The following is a 12,441-nucleotide window of genomic DNA, read 5'->3' on the forward strand; positions in this document are numbered from 1 at the left end:
TTCCGTGCAAAATATGCGGGGTTTGCATAATTTCATAATCCTCGCATTTTCGTTGCAAAAAAAAGTCACATGTATCTTAGCAGAAAGTTGAAAAATGTTGCGTTTGCTTCACACAAGAGCAGCCATTTCCCCCTGTTTCCATGGGAACATTATGAAGAGACGCAATTACGCGATGCCAGACAGACTCACGGAGGCGATTGACATCTCACAAATCGAACTCGTATAACTGTCTGTCACACGTTCTACCGTCACATCGTTACTTAATAAACAACATAAAATAAAAGAAGTTAACACAGTCTCATCCCAAAAAGTCATATAACTGACGTCTTGGGGCGTATTTTGACCATACGTCAATATCCGCCTTTTTAGGGCCCCCTTAAACGTCGGTAGATGGCGATCCCGGGCCGTCATACAACTGACGCTTTACCTTTAACGTCAGTTAGGTGACGGGTTAGGTTTAGGTCTGGGGTAGAGTTAGGATCCCATAACCTCATCTACCGACGTTTAAGGGGGCCCTAAAAAAGCGAATATTGACGTATGGTCAAAAGACGTCCCAAAACGTCAGTTATATGACGTCTTGGGATGAGACCGGGTTGAAGAAGTAGCATCAAACAGAAATTACCCGCACACATGGGGTGTTTGAGGCGCACATATAACACTGCAGAGAGTTCAACAGGGAGCGCGCAGCTCTTAAAGGGGCCACACCTTATTTACACTCGTTACAGTCTGAAATAAAACAAGATGAGAAATTAAATATTCCCAACACTTTCTATGATGTAGTATGCTTGCTTATCAAAGGAAGTAATAAGAAATAACTCTTACATTAGCCTAGTGAGAACAGGATGTTGGGGGAATCACTTTTTTTTTCCCTTTTTCATCAAACCGCAATTTTGCCAGTTCCCTCAATTTTTGCAAATTCCTGCAATTTCATTGCATAAAATTGCATAAATATCCCGCATATTCCATCGCATTTTTAAAGAAAACGGGCCGCGTAATCAATCAATTTTTGCCCGCAACAATCACAAAAAAACTCTGCGTTTTTCTGGAAGGACTGATATAAAAATTATGATTGATCATGAGAAAACTATTTTGTAATGTAGAGATTACGAGAAAATAAGCTGATATCACAAAAAAAAAAAAGAAAAGGCATGGTCCCTTAGGCCTTCCATAGCTCTCTGATGAACAACAACTGAAATAATGTGAAAGATGCTTGATTTTCACTGCCAGGATGCTATAGGCATGGGTACTCAAGTTCAGAGGCCATAAAATGCAAAGGGCCACAAATTACGACTTGATGTAACATATTGCTATGTTCTGTTTTGTTTTTGTTTTCACTCTGTTTGCTCTGCTCCAGTTTGCCTGTGATCATAATTAGTTCACTTGGTTACTCATTCACTCTCTAGCTGTTTCAATGGTTAATCATTGATTATTAGATTCTGTTCACCTGTGTTCATCTAGTTGCTTTTGTTTGTTCCTGTTGTCAGTTCTCATTAACGTGTAGTGTGGTTTGTGTTATCTCCTATGTATTCGGAGTGATTTTTGATCGTCTAATAAAGACTATTTGAGTATTTCTCCTACGTTGTGCACGACCAGCATAAATGTGACAGAAGAACCGACTTTACAGAATTTAGAACAAAATCAGCGCACATTCAAGGACCACACGAGGCACTTACATTTGGCATGCCTTACAAACTTTACACCAGACTCAGCAAGCAATCTAAGGCACGCCTTTCCGGTGTTCCCAGATAGCAAACTGACATTGAATCAACGTGGAAATATGACATCGAAACAACGTTGATCTGACATAGTTTTGCTCATCGAATTAACGTTGAACCAACGTCAGACGCGTCATTCTTTCAAAACTAACGGAAAATCAACTTGAAATCAACGCGTTGTTTCAATGTTATGAAAGCAAACCAATTTTCGATTTTTATTTAGCTTTGAAGAATGCCGCGTCTGACGTTGGTTCAACGTTAATTCGATGAGCAAAATCAACGTTGTTTCAATGTCATGAGAGACGTCATTTCCACGTTGATTCAATGTCAGTTTGCTGTCTGGGTTGGTCCTCGAGAGACATTAGCAGAGTTTGTGGAGTGGGTGTTGGTGAACTGCTGGTTTGCATTCACCATCTGTACCGAGAAGGACGTCACACATTCCCTGTCCACATTCCCGTCACTGAGGGTGAGCTGCAGCTGGCCTCTGCAAATATTTATGAGGGAATGGAAGAGGATGTTTCCTCGGTTCTCCCGTCCCTGCTGTCTTTCCAGAAATCCCACCTAGCCACCCTCTTCCGCATACTCTTCCAAAGCCATGCCTCCGCTGGTTCCCGTCAGGTCCTCAGCTCCTCCCTGGTTTACTCCACTATGCACTATCCACTATACGTGGATGCGCCTCAGGTCTTCCGGTCACCAGCTCCTCCTAGTCAAGAGGATCCCATGACTCTGCCTCCAGCCTCCGAACACATCACTCCACCTCGGCTTGTCGACCTGTCAGCTTCACCTTGGCTCCTACCTCCCTTTGGCTCCACCTGGGACTATCGTCCTTACGGCTCCACTGGGCACCCTAGTCCCTTCGACTATGCTACTGAATATATCTCTTCACAATTTTAATAAAAGTTTTGTTTTTCATGCTTCTAAGGGCACTACGGCCCACTTAAACACTGCAAAGCAGAGTCCTGCATGGGCCCTGTTTGGTAAACCCTCATCCGCAATACTTAACAGAACATCCGACCCCTTATCCAACATTGAAACACATTTATTTCTGTGTGACCCGTTTGACAAGAATACATTAAAATGATCTCGGTCTCCTGAAACTCTGATGTCTATACTTGACTGTTGGTCCTCTTAGCAGCGCAAAAAATAAATCTTTTATTCAAATTGTGAAAAGATACAGAAACTGAGCAAAGAGCGATCCCTATAAAAAAAAAAAAATCAGTAATCACTGAAGCTTTCAGTTACTTCAATTCAGCGAGAATATTTTGCTTAGTGTTGTAGTGCTTGAGACGGTAACACTTTATTTCGATAGTCCACTGTAGACATTCTACTAACTATAAGTAACTACATGTCAACTAACTGTCATTAGAGTATTAGTAGTCTGTCAGCTTAATATCTGCTAACATTTTATTTTAACAGATATTCAACTGACTATAAGTAACTTGGCGACTACAAGTAAACTAATTCTCCTAACCCGAACCCTAACACCTAACCATAACCTAACAGTCTACTGACAGTCTACTATAATATACTACTACTCTAATGAGAGTTAGTTGACGTGTAGTTGAAAATTTACTTATAGTTAGTAGAACGTCTAAAGTGACTATCAGTAGCGGAGTGGCAATCGGGAGAGTCGGGAGTTTTCCCGGTGGGCCGGTAGTGTTTCGAGGCCGCGAGGGCCGGCCCGGTCTGATAAAATGTATTTATTGGAAGTTCGCTATGGCCCAAGCTAAGGGAAGAAAACTTTTTTTTTTTTTTTTTTACATTTTCTATAACGGAGCATATATTTGCACTAAGTGCCTGTCTTTACAGCAAAACGACACCCGCCTTGAAACAGCCTCAGTGGCGTAACGTTAGGTCGTAGGGCGTGAAGTACTTGAAAGCAGCTTTTTTTTTGCGCTGAACACGAGTTCGAATCCGCCTTGCCGAACTACCACATTGGCTCCTAAAGGACTGCCTCTTGACGGCCCAGAAAGTCAATGAAGAAAATGTTCAACCGTTCTACCGTGGCTCAACTATATGTTTATCAAGCGACGCGAATACTTTTTGTGCGAAAAAACAAACAAAAATAACGAGTTTATTCGACTAAGTATTCGCGTCGCTTGATAAACATATAGTTTAGCCACGGTAGTCACTTGGGATATTTAAACATTTTCTTCATTGACTTTCTGTGCCGTCAAGAGGCAGTCCTTTAGGAGCCAATGTGGTAGTTATACAGCTCTCAAATTTAATCAAAAATATCTTCATTTGTGTTCCGAAGACGAACGAAGGTCTTACGGGGTTGGTACAGCATGGGGCTGAGTAATTAATGACTTAATTTTCATTTTTGGGTGAACTAACCCTTTAAGTCTACGGCGTTCTTAAACACGCTGAAATGCGATTATGCGTATTGATAGCACGCCAAAAATAGAAATATGAATTGCCGTCTCATACGCACGCAATTTCATGAGATCAGTCTGTGATAGAGTATTTAAACATATTTTTTTTTAAATGACACACTGTCTCTGTCTCTCTCACACATATGTAGGCTAGTTATAACCTTTTAACGGTTAGTGCTTTATTTTTAAAGTTTGAGGGTACGAATCGTGTAAAAGAAAAAAAAATCCCTTATTTTGGGGATGTATTCCGGGAAATCTCACTTATTTTCAATGTTCAATGTTGACAGCAAGACCACAACTGTGAAAATATCACTAATTTGCCAGTATATTGACAAATGTTTTTGTAAACTTCTTCTAAACTGCTTTTATTGTATGTAAAACGTACTGATTCATATCCAAGCAATAACGAGACTCATTGGTCATTGCTAATTATGTATTTTTGTTACCGCTGCCTGTCACCCATATATTCATGTTCATGTATTGTTAATAAAAGGCAGAGAAAAGTGAAGACTTGTTTTACATTCTGTACTAAATGATGGAAGTCACCCAAGGAGTATTGAATAAAGATGGTTTATTTCAGCTTTGAGTGTTAAATATCTCTGTTTTTATGGGAATGTGGATCTTTCAGATCAATCTCTTTTGATCATGTTTCACATTTTATTGTGTCATGTAGTGTGGGGCGCTGGTCTTGGTCTTGCCTCGGTCTCGCCCTCCCTCGGTCTTGGTCTTGTTTTGGTCTCGGCCCGTAATGCTACGTTCACACCGGACGCGAATCGCGCGTCAAATTCGCGCCTGACGCGTCTAGTTTGACGCTTGACCACTTTGTGTTAATTCGCGTGTCAGGAGTGAAACTGACGTGCGTCAAAATCAAAATCCATTGTTTTTATGTCGACCGAGCATTCATCGAGAGAGTAACCACTGTGTATTTACTCTGGAGAGCAGAACAGCGGCGTGGGGATCATCAGCGCCGTATATTTGTGTCCACCGGACCCTTCGGAGCTGAACCGTTTGGCGAATTTCACCATTTGCTCTCTCCAGGAGCTGCGCTGGATGACGGTACTTCCACCTGTCACGGTTAACGTGATTGGTTAACGCGGCGCGAATTCACGCCAAAGTTCAGATTTTTCAACTCGGGCGGCAGACGCGAATTCGCGTCAAACACGTGAATGCACAAATGGCACTAACTAAATCATTCGCATGTATCGCGCTTAACGCGGCAGACGCTCAATTCGCGTCATTATTCGCGTCTTCCGCGGCGCGCTCCACACCTCATTCGTGCTGCAGGAATTTTTTACGCGCGTAACGCGTCTTTGCATTGACTTAACATTGAAATCATTCGCGCCTGACGCGCTATTCGCGTCCGGTGTGAACATACCATAAAAGTCTTGGTCTTGTCTCGGTCTTGATACACTCTGGTCTTGTCTTGTCTTGGTCTCGGGTTAGGTGGTCTTGACTACAAAACTAATATTGCTCAATGCTGCAAAATATTGTAAATAGAAATCTTTAACATCTTCAGAGCATTTAGACAAATATGCACAGGACCGTTGTAAGCAGCTGCCAATTAGTGTGTACCGAATTGAGTCGAAATGGTCTTAGCTGTCCCAGCAGTCAACCCATGTCAATTGATTCAATATTAACGGTTCGCCCAGGTGCAGGACTCTGCCTCAAAGTGTCAGGAGTGTCAACTACATTTAAATGATGCAAACATAAAGTCACTCTAAATACTTTTTGAGCGAAATTAATAATACAAAAACACATTCATATTTAGCATGAAGCTGGCCACAAAATGAATGGTGACAGGCTGGCTGTTGGTTACCCCTGCTATAGGGTATTATGGGTGTTGACAGTTGCTGGCAAACTAAAGGTTTTTAGAGTGTTTTTTAGAGCATTGCTATGAAGATTCTAGGGTGATTGCCTACTGGAGCATGCACTTTTCATCCTTTGTCATTGTCAATGATTTCATAAATAGAAGCTGTCTGAGAGCGAGGTTTGTCTCTAAAGCCATCAACACTTGCTGATATGTTGTTCGATACTTTCGCTGACAGTAGAGCAGTGTGTCCATCATCACCAACGAGTTACGGAAAAAAAAAAAACGGGCAGGACAGATCCGTTCTCCAGCTGTCGGAGACAAGTGCATTTAGATCCATATTGTGTGTGTGTGTGTGTGTAACGTAGCAAGACAGGTCGCTATTTCATATCTAAGATGATCCAAACTTTGAGGTCTTGGAACATCTCGACTGCATAGCATAACTTTTGCAGCCCAGTGACTCATTGAAGTCATCAAAATGATTGATGCAAACTAAAACGTTAATTTATTGTTGAGTCAAAATATTAGTTTTTTGGGTGTAGCCAAGTATTTTTATGCTCAAAAGGTTCCTAACAAGGTTGTAAAAATGGCAAAAAAAACATAACAAATTAATTGAAAAAATAAATGTTTGATTATCAGCATTTTCCAAATGTTCGCTGACTATTTGATGAAAAACACCTATTCATGTAATGAGCTCAAAACGCGCAGGATTACATGTCTGTCGTGCTGTGAGCGAGCAGTGATGTGTCCTGCATTAGCCCGTTTCCTCTGAGCTTTAACGTGTCACTCTTGCACTGGCTTAAAACTGGTCCAGTCTGGTTCTCCTCATTCCCACGAGACCAAAACCCTCACAGTAATCCCGAAGAAAGCGCTCTCATCCATCGAAACCCCTCGCTTTTCAGCAGTAGGTTAAGCATGAACGTCACCCTCAGCGTGAGAGCGTTTCTCCGGCGTCTCCTGAAGACCTATGAGCTCACTGCATATTCAATATCCTCCATCATAAATCAGCGCATTAGCCACATTACTGTACATGTCGAGACAGAGATGGATATTTCTAATTTGCATTGTGTCAGCTCAAATTATTCTGTCAGAACAAGTTGTTGCACAATCATGTGGAATAAATAATCACAGTTCTGACATCTGAATCTAAAACATCACGAAAAACCATAGAAGCAACAGCAACAAACAACAACAAACCTACAGAATGCAACACAGTCTCTCGTGTGTCTCTGGTGATCAGCATCACTGTCTTGTTTCATGGCTGTTTCTTGGATGAATTGTCATATCCAATGACCTTCTTGTGTTAGACTATGACTGTCCAGACTTGAACCTGATTGGGGTCAGGGTTATGAGGTCAGCTTTGTCACTGTCCCAGGAATAGATGAACGGTGATGCCAACATCTGAGTAATGTATGGTACACCCTGGACAGGAACCCAGACATGCCAGTTGTTCAATGTGACCCCTCACCCCGTGGCTCAAAAGTCCTACCGCACCCAGATCAAGCTGCCAGACACCCATCAGTAGACCAATTCATCTGAACAATGTTTACTAGGCAATGCCTTTCTTTGTCAGGCATCAAATCAGCTTTGAGTTCATGCAAAGATGATGGATGAAGTGTGTTCTCGCACGGAACAGGGGAAATAACCTGTTTGTTTCGATCACTAAACCCAAGTCTAAAGCTGGAGAGTCTCGTAGGTTCATGTGATTCAAGTTCTGCTCTAGGTTATGTCCAATGTTTTCCCTCTTTATTACTCCAAAAGCTGGAACTTTTTACCAATTGAAATCAGACAAGCTCCCTCAAAGGCATAACTTTACATGTTAACTTCTGATTTAGTATCAGTCTATTCAATGCTTTTGTCTTCCATAATAATTCTGTCTTTGAATTAATTAGAGATGTGCCGATCGATTTTCCACATGCATGACCGATTCCGAGCCAGCGGCGCAAGCAATAACGTCACAGCCATGCTCACACTCACGGCAGCATGTAAACATATCATGGCTTGGAAGTTCTTCACTGCGAGTGAAGACACAAAGTTCGCAATTTGTAATACTTGTGAGGCCAAAGTAAACCGTGGGGGAACCACCACGAAAAAGTACTGAACAACAAACCTAATTAGACACTGGTGTTGTCAAAAATATCGATATTTTGATATGTATTGATACTGAGAAATCTAAAACGGTTCCAATACATCTTTTCTGTAATATCGCCACACCGATATCAGCTGCAAGTTCTCACTCTCTCTTCTCTCCGATGGTGAATTGACACACGCCCACTTCCTCTCACTCACTCGTCTCATTTGCTACGGTTAAATAGTGCTTGTGTTGCATTATATAATTTTACTAATTCCTGCAGGTTTCGCGCTCACACCAAAAAAGCACGCACATAAAGTCGCTTCTCAAACAGTTTGTAAATCGTGGCTTACTGTGCTTAAACGGTCAAATACACAAAATGATGTCAAAATGCCTGTCTTGGCGAATTTTCAGTTAAACACAGTCAGTTTTGGAACATAAACAGTTGAGAAAGATAAAACTTGATGTAAACTCACTTAATACTGTTTTCTATTGTTAAAGTTCTTTTTTTGTTGTACAGTAGTATAATTTATAAACAAAAAATATGCCAAATTTAGTTCCAATAATATTTAAATAGTATATATGCCAGTATAGGCTACTAGAACTTTGGGGTGGTATAATGCTCTTTTCAGAAGATTTAAAATACATCTTTGATGTCCCCAGATGTAAGTGAAGTTTTAGCTCAAAACACCGCAGAGATAACGTATTAAAATTGTCACTTTTTGAGGTTTAGCAAAAAAGTACCGTTTTTGTGTATGTCCCTTTAAATACAAATTATCTACTGCTCCCGGCACAGGGGGCGGAGCTACAACAGTTGGTGTTCTTTTACCTCACACAGACATGAATTTATTTTGTTCCAACCAGAGTCAGACAATGATAGAGAGACTCAAGAAGAAGTGACAACATGTAGAAAGCAACAAGACATTTCTGAATGGTTGAAGAATTTATGTAGCTGATGTGGAGTTAACTATCTTCTAGTCATTGATTAGCATATTCTGTCTTTATAATCTATAAATCGTGTTCCGGGGGCGGGGTTTATGTAAATTCTAGGGTTGGTGAAGTCCCTAACCCAGGAGGAATGTAGTCCCTGCTAGTGTTGTTTTTGGCGGCCTGTTTTAATTTTAGTTTTAGCCTAGTCTTTGTGTCAAGCTGACATTTTAGTTTTTATTAGTTTTAGTCACGTTCATACTCTTTTTAGTCTAGTCTAGTTTTAGTTGACAAAAACTGATGACATTTTAGTCTAGTTTTAGTCGACGAAAGACATAAGTCTAGTTTTAGTTAATGAAATTTGTATTTTAGTCTCTTTTTAATAGGCAATTCTATTTAACCCAGTCAATATAGAAGTAACCTACCTATTAGTAGGCTAGCCTATAGACGAAACCAAAATTTTCTTTTAGCCAAACCCATTTCAAACAATCTCATCTTCTTATTATATTCTTATATTATTGTTGTTAGCTTATAGACTCAAGAATACACCCATTCCAGACACGGAAGACGCTCTAAATTGAATTTACAACATATTTATTTTACCGACCAAACATGTTAGAAGTAGTCATACACACATGATGAAATGAAAGTTTTTCCGATGTCATTTCTTCTTTTTCTCACAAAGATGAATCCCTTTCTCTGTGTCAGATTTAACTTTGTTTGTTGTCGTTTATGCTAACACTTGTTTCACACATACTCCGTTTGCAGTTCGTATTTTCCCCCGCACCCATGTTATAACACAGTCTCATCCCAAAAAGTCATATAACTGAGGTCTTGGGATGTCTTTTGACCATACGTCAATATCCGCCTTTTTAGGGCCCCCTTAAACGTCGGTAGATGGCGATCCCGGGCCGTCATACAACTGACGCTTTACCTTTAACGTCAGTTAGGTGACGGGTTAGGTTTGGGGGTAGGTTTAGGTCTGGAGTAGAGTTAGGATCCCATAACCTCATCTAGCGACGTTTAAGGGGGCCCTAAAAAGGCGAATATTGACGTATGGTCAAAAGACGTCCCAAAACGTCAGTTATATGACGTCTTGGGATGAGAACGGGTTGCATGTTACAGTAATAGATTAGCGCTCATACCACGCGCTCTGGGAGCGGTGCGTGCATAACAGCAGAGCAGAGATCTACACAGTTGGCTACCTCAACAACGCAACCCAATGGATGTAGGCTAAAATACTGATTTGAAATAAAAATAGAGAATACATTTTGTGATTGTGGTACAGCCGTAGATCAGTTCTTCTAAATAATGCCGCAAGTGGGGCTCGATGATGTGAAGTGCGCATGCGTTTGCACAGTGCGATATGATGCAGCCCCTGACACAGGAAACAGAAATGCTGCATAATAGAAATGCAAGGCTAAACGAGATGAAATAACGTTAAATAACATTTCGTCTCGTCTCGTTTTGGTCAACGAAAATGAAGAGACATTTTAGCATAGTTTTTATTTTAGTAAACCACATTTAGTCTCGTTTTTATTCGTCAACAATATTGCATTATACATTTCATTATAGTCATCGTCACACGACCAGCATTTACGTTGTGTCTCGTCTCGTTTTCGTCACGTGATAAAGGTTCCTTGACGACAACATTTAGTCATAATTTTCATTGACGAAAGCAACACTAGTCCCTACCAGCCGTTTGTTGTCCTTAAAGGAGCCGTATGCAAGATTGTGGCCAAAACTGGTACTGCAATCACTTTTTAAATTACTGTAGAGCGGTGTATCCCAAATATCTTCCTTTGAACAATTAATAATTTTGCAGTTGACAGTAGATATTGACTTCTGAACACAATGGTAGTCAATGGCTACCATAACTGTCAAAAGTGTAGGATAATTATGTTCTTAAAGAGATAAATAGGCTATCTTCTTTTGTGTTCAACCGAAGAAACACATTTATACAGGTTTGGAACAACTTGAGGGGAAGTAAATGACGACAGAATTAAAAATTTTAGGTGAAATATCCCTTAACAATAATTCACAATATTACTGTTTTTACTGTATTTTTGATCAAATAAATGCATCCTTGCTGAGCATGAGAGACACGCACACATCGTATTAACTTATTTTTAAATAGTATACATACATTTTATATTTTGCCCTAAATCTAAATTCTTGTTTTTATGTATTAAATTCTGTATCAAAAAAATATTTTATTATTTATATTTGTTTAATTTTATTTACAGATGTACAGGACATTAGATGGGATAAACGGGAGAAGCAAACCAGTGTTTTTGCATCAGTTTAAACAGCTGTAGATGCTTAGCAGGATTATAGTATGTGTTCTGCTTCTTACACTGAAGATACGGGAGAATGGGGGAGAAACTGAGAAGATGAGCAATAATAAGAGACGGGAGAGTAAGACCCGGATCTCAGTGCCAAAGAAAACACTGCTAGACTCGGGGGAAAAAAAAAAAAAAAAAAAAAAAAAACAGCTCACTATTAAATAGGTTTTACAGGAGTTTCAGACACTTTAAGAGCAGCTCTCAGTCGTTAGGTGTCTCTCAGAGGAAACTCACAGCGCTAAAGCTAAACTGTACAGATGCCTTTGCTGTAACCAGCTCTCTGAACTGGAGGTAGTTTTGGCAGACCTGGTGTGAGTGTCATTCTGTTATACCTTTCCAAGCCTTTACACATTCATGTGAATTACTTATGAGACACAGTTGAAGGTTCTAACGTGCTAACGGTGTTATGAAAACGTTATTTCTGAATGTTCAGAGAATTTTATCTGTATACATGTTTTTTTTTTTTCTTGGTTAAGTGAATGTTAGGGGAACATGTTCTGAACCCCCACCCAAAAAAGTTTGATGAACAATGTATAAACAACGTTTTCATATTAACAATTTGAAAACATTATTAAATACCAGATAACTTTGAACGAATGTTCAATTAACGTTACTTTATAAGAAATAAGAACGTTTGTTCACAACTAAAAAGATCCTTGCCAGAACATTCCCTCTTAAGCCAAGTTCACACTACATGATTTTAAGCCCGATTTATGCCCGATTTGCAAATCGTTGAGTCGCCGACAGATCAGGGTGTTATCGCGTGCAAATCGCGGGGGATTAGCGGACGATGAACGCTTGCCAATCTTTTAGTATGAAAGAGCCAACAACGCAGCGAAAACGCTCGCAGACGGCTCGCAGACGCGTCACGGAGCCCAGAAAAATATCTAGCCTATCCAAATTTAGCAAACAAATTTAGGTTCTAGGAACGTTCTGGGAACGTTAGTTTTTGGTTCCCAGAACGTTCCTAGAACTTTCCCTTAAGGTTAAGGGAACGTTCCCGGAACATTCTCCTTACGTTATAAAAATGGAACCTAAAAATAACCTAAATGGAACGTTCCTATAACGTTCTTGTTTGGTTCCCAAAAAAATATCCTCATCAGACCATTCGGGAACGTTAGGGGAACGTTCTGTGTTTGCTAGATATCCAGAGCAGTCGCGCGACTCAAACTCAGTGATGTCATGAGTACAGCCAATCATA

General features: G+C 40.2%; 1 protein-coding gene across 3 annotated transcripts in view; it reads right to left on the reverse strand.

The window, feature by feature from the left end:
* adamts16 (ADAM metallopeptidase with thrombospondin type 1 motif, 16) overlaps positions 1-12,441 on the reverse strand; it is a 123,393-nt gene that overhangs the window by 17,319 nt on the left and 93,633 nt on the right. The gene's annotated exons all lie outside the window — the stretch shown is intronic.

The sequence above is a fragment of the Pimephales promelas genome, chromosome 12 (assembly GCF_988280905.1).
Source record: "Pimephales promelas chromosome 12, fPimPro1.hap1.1, whole genome shotgun sequence".
Taxonomy (NCBI): Eukaryota; Metazoa; Chordata; class Actinopteri; order Cypriniformes; family Leuciscidae; genus Pimephales; species Pimephales promelas.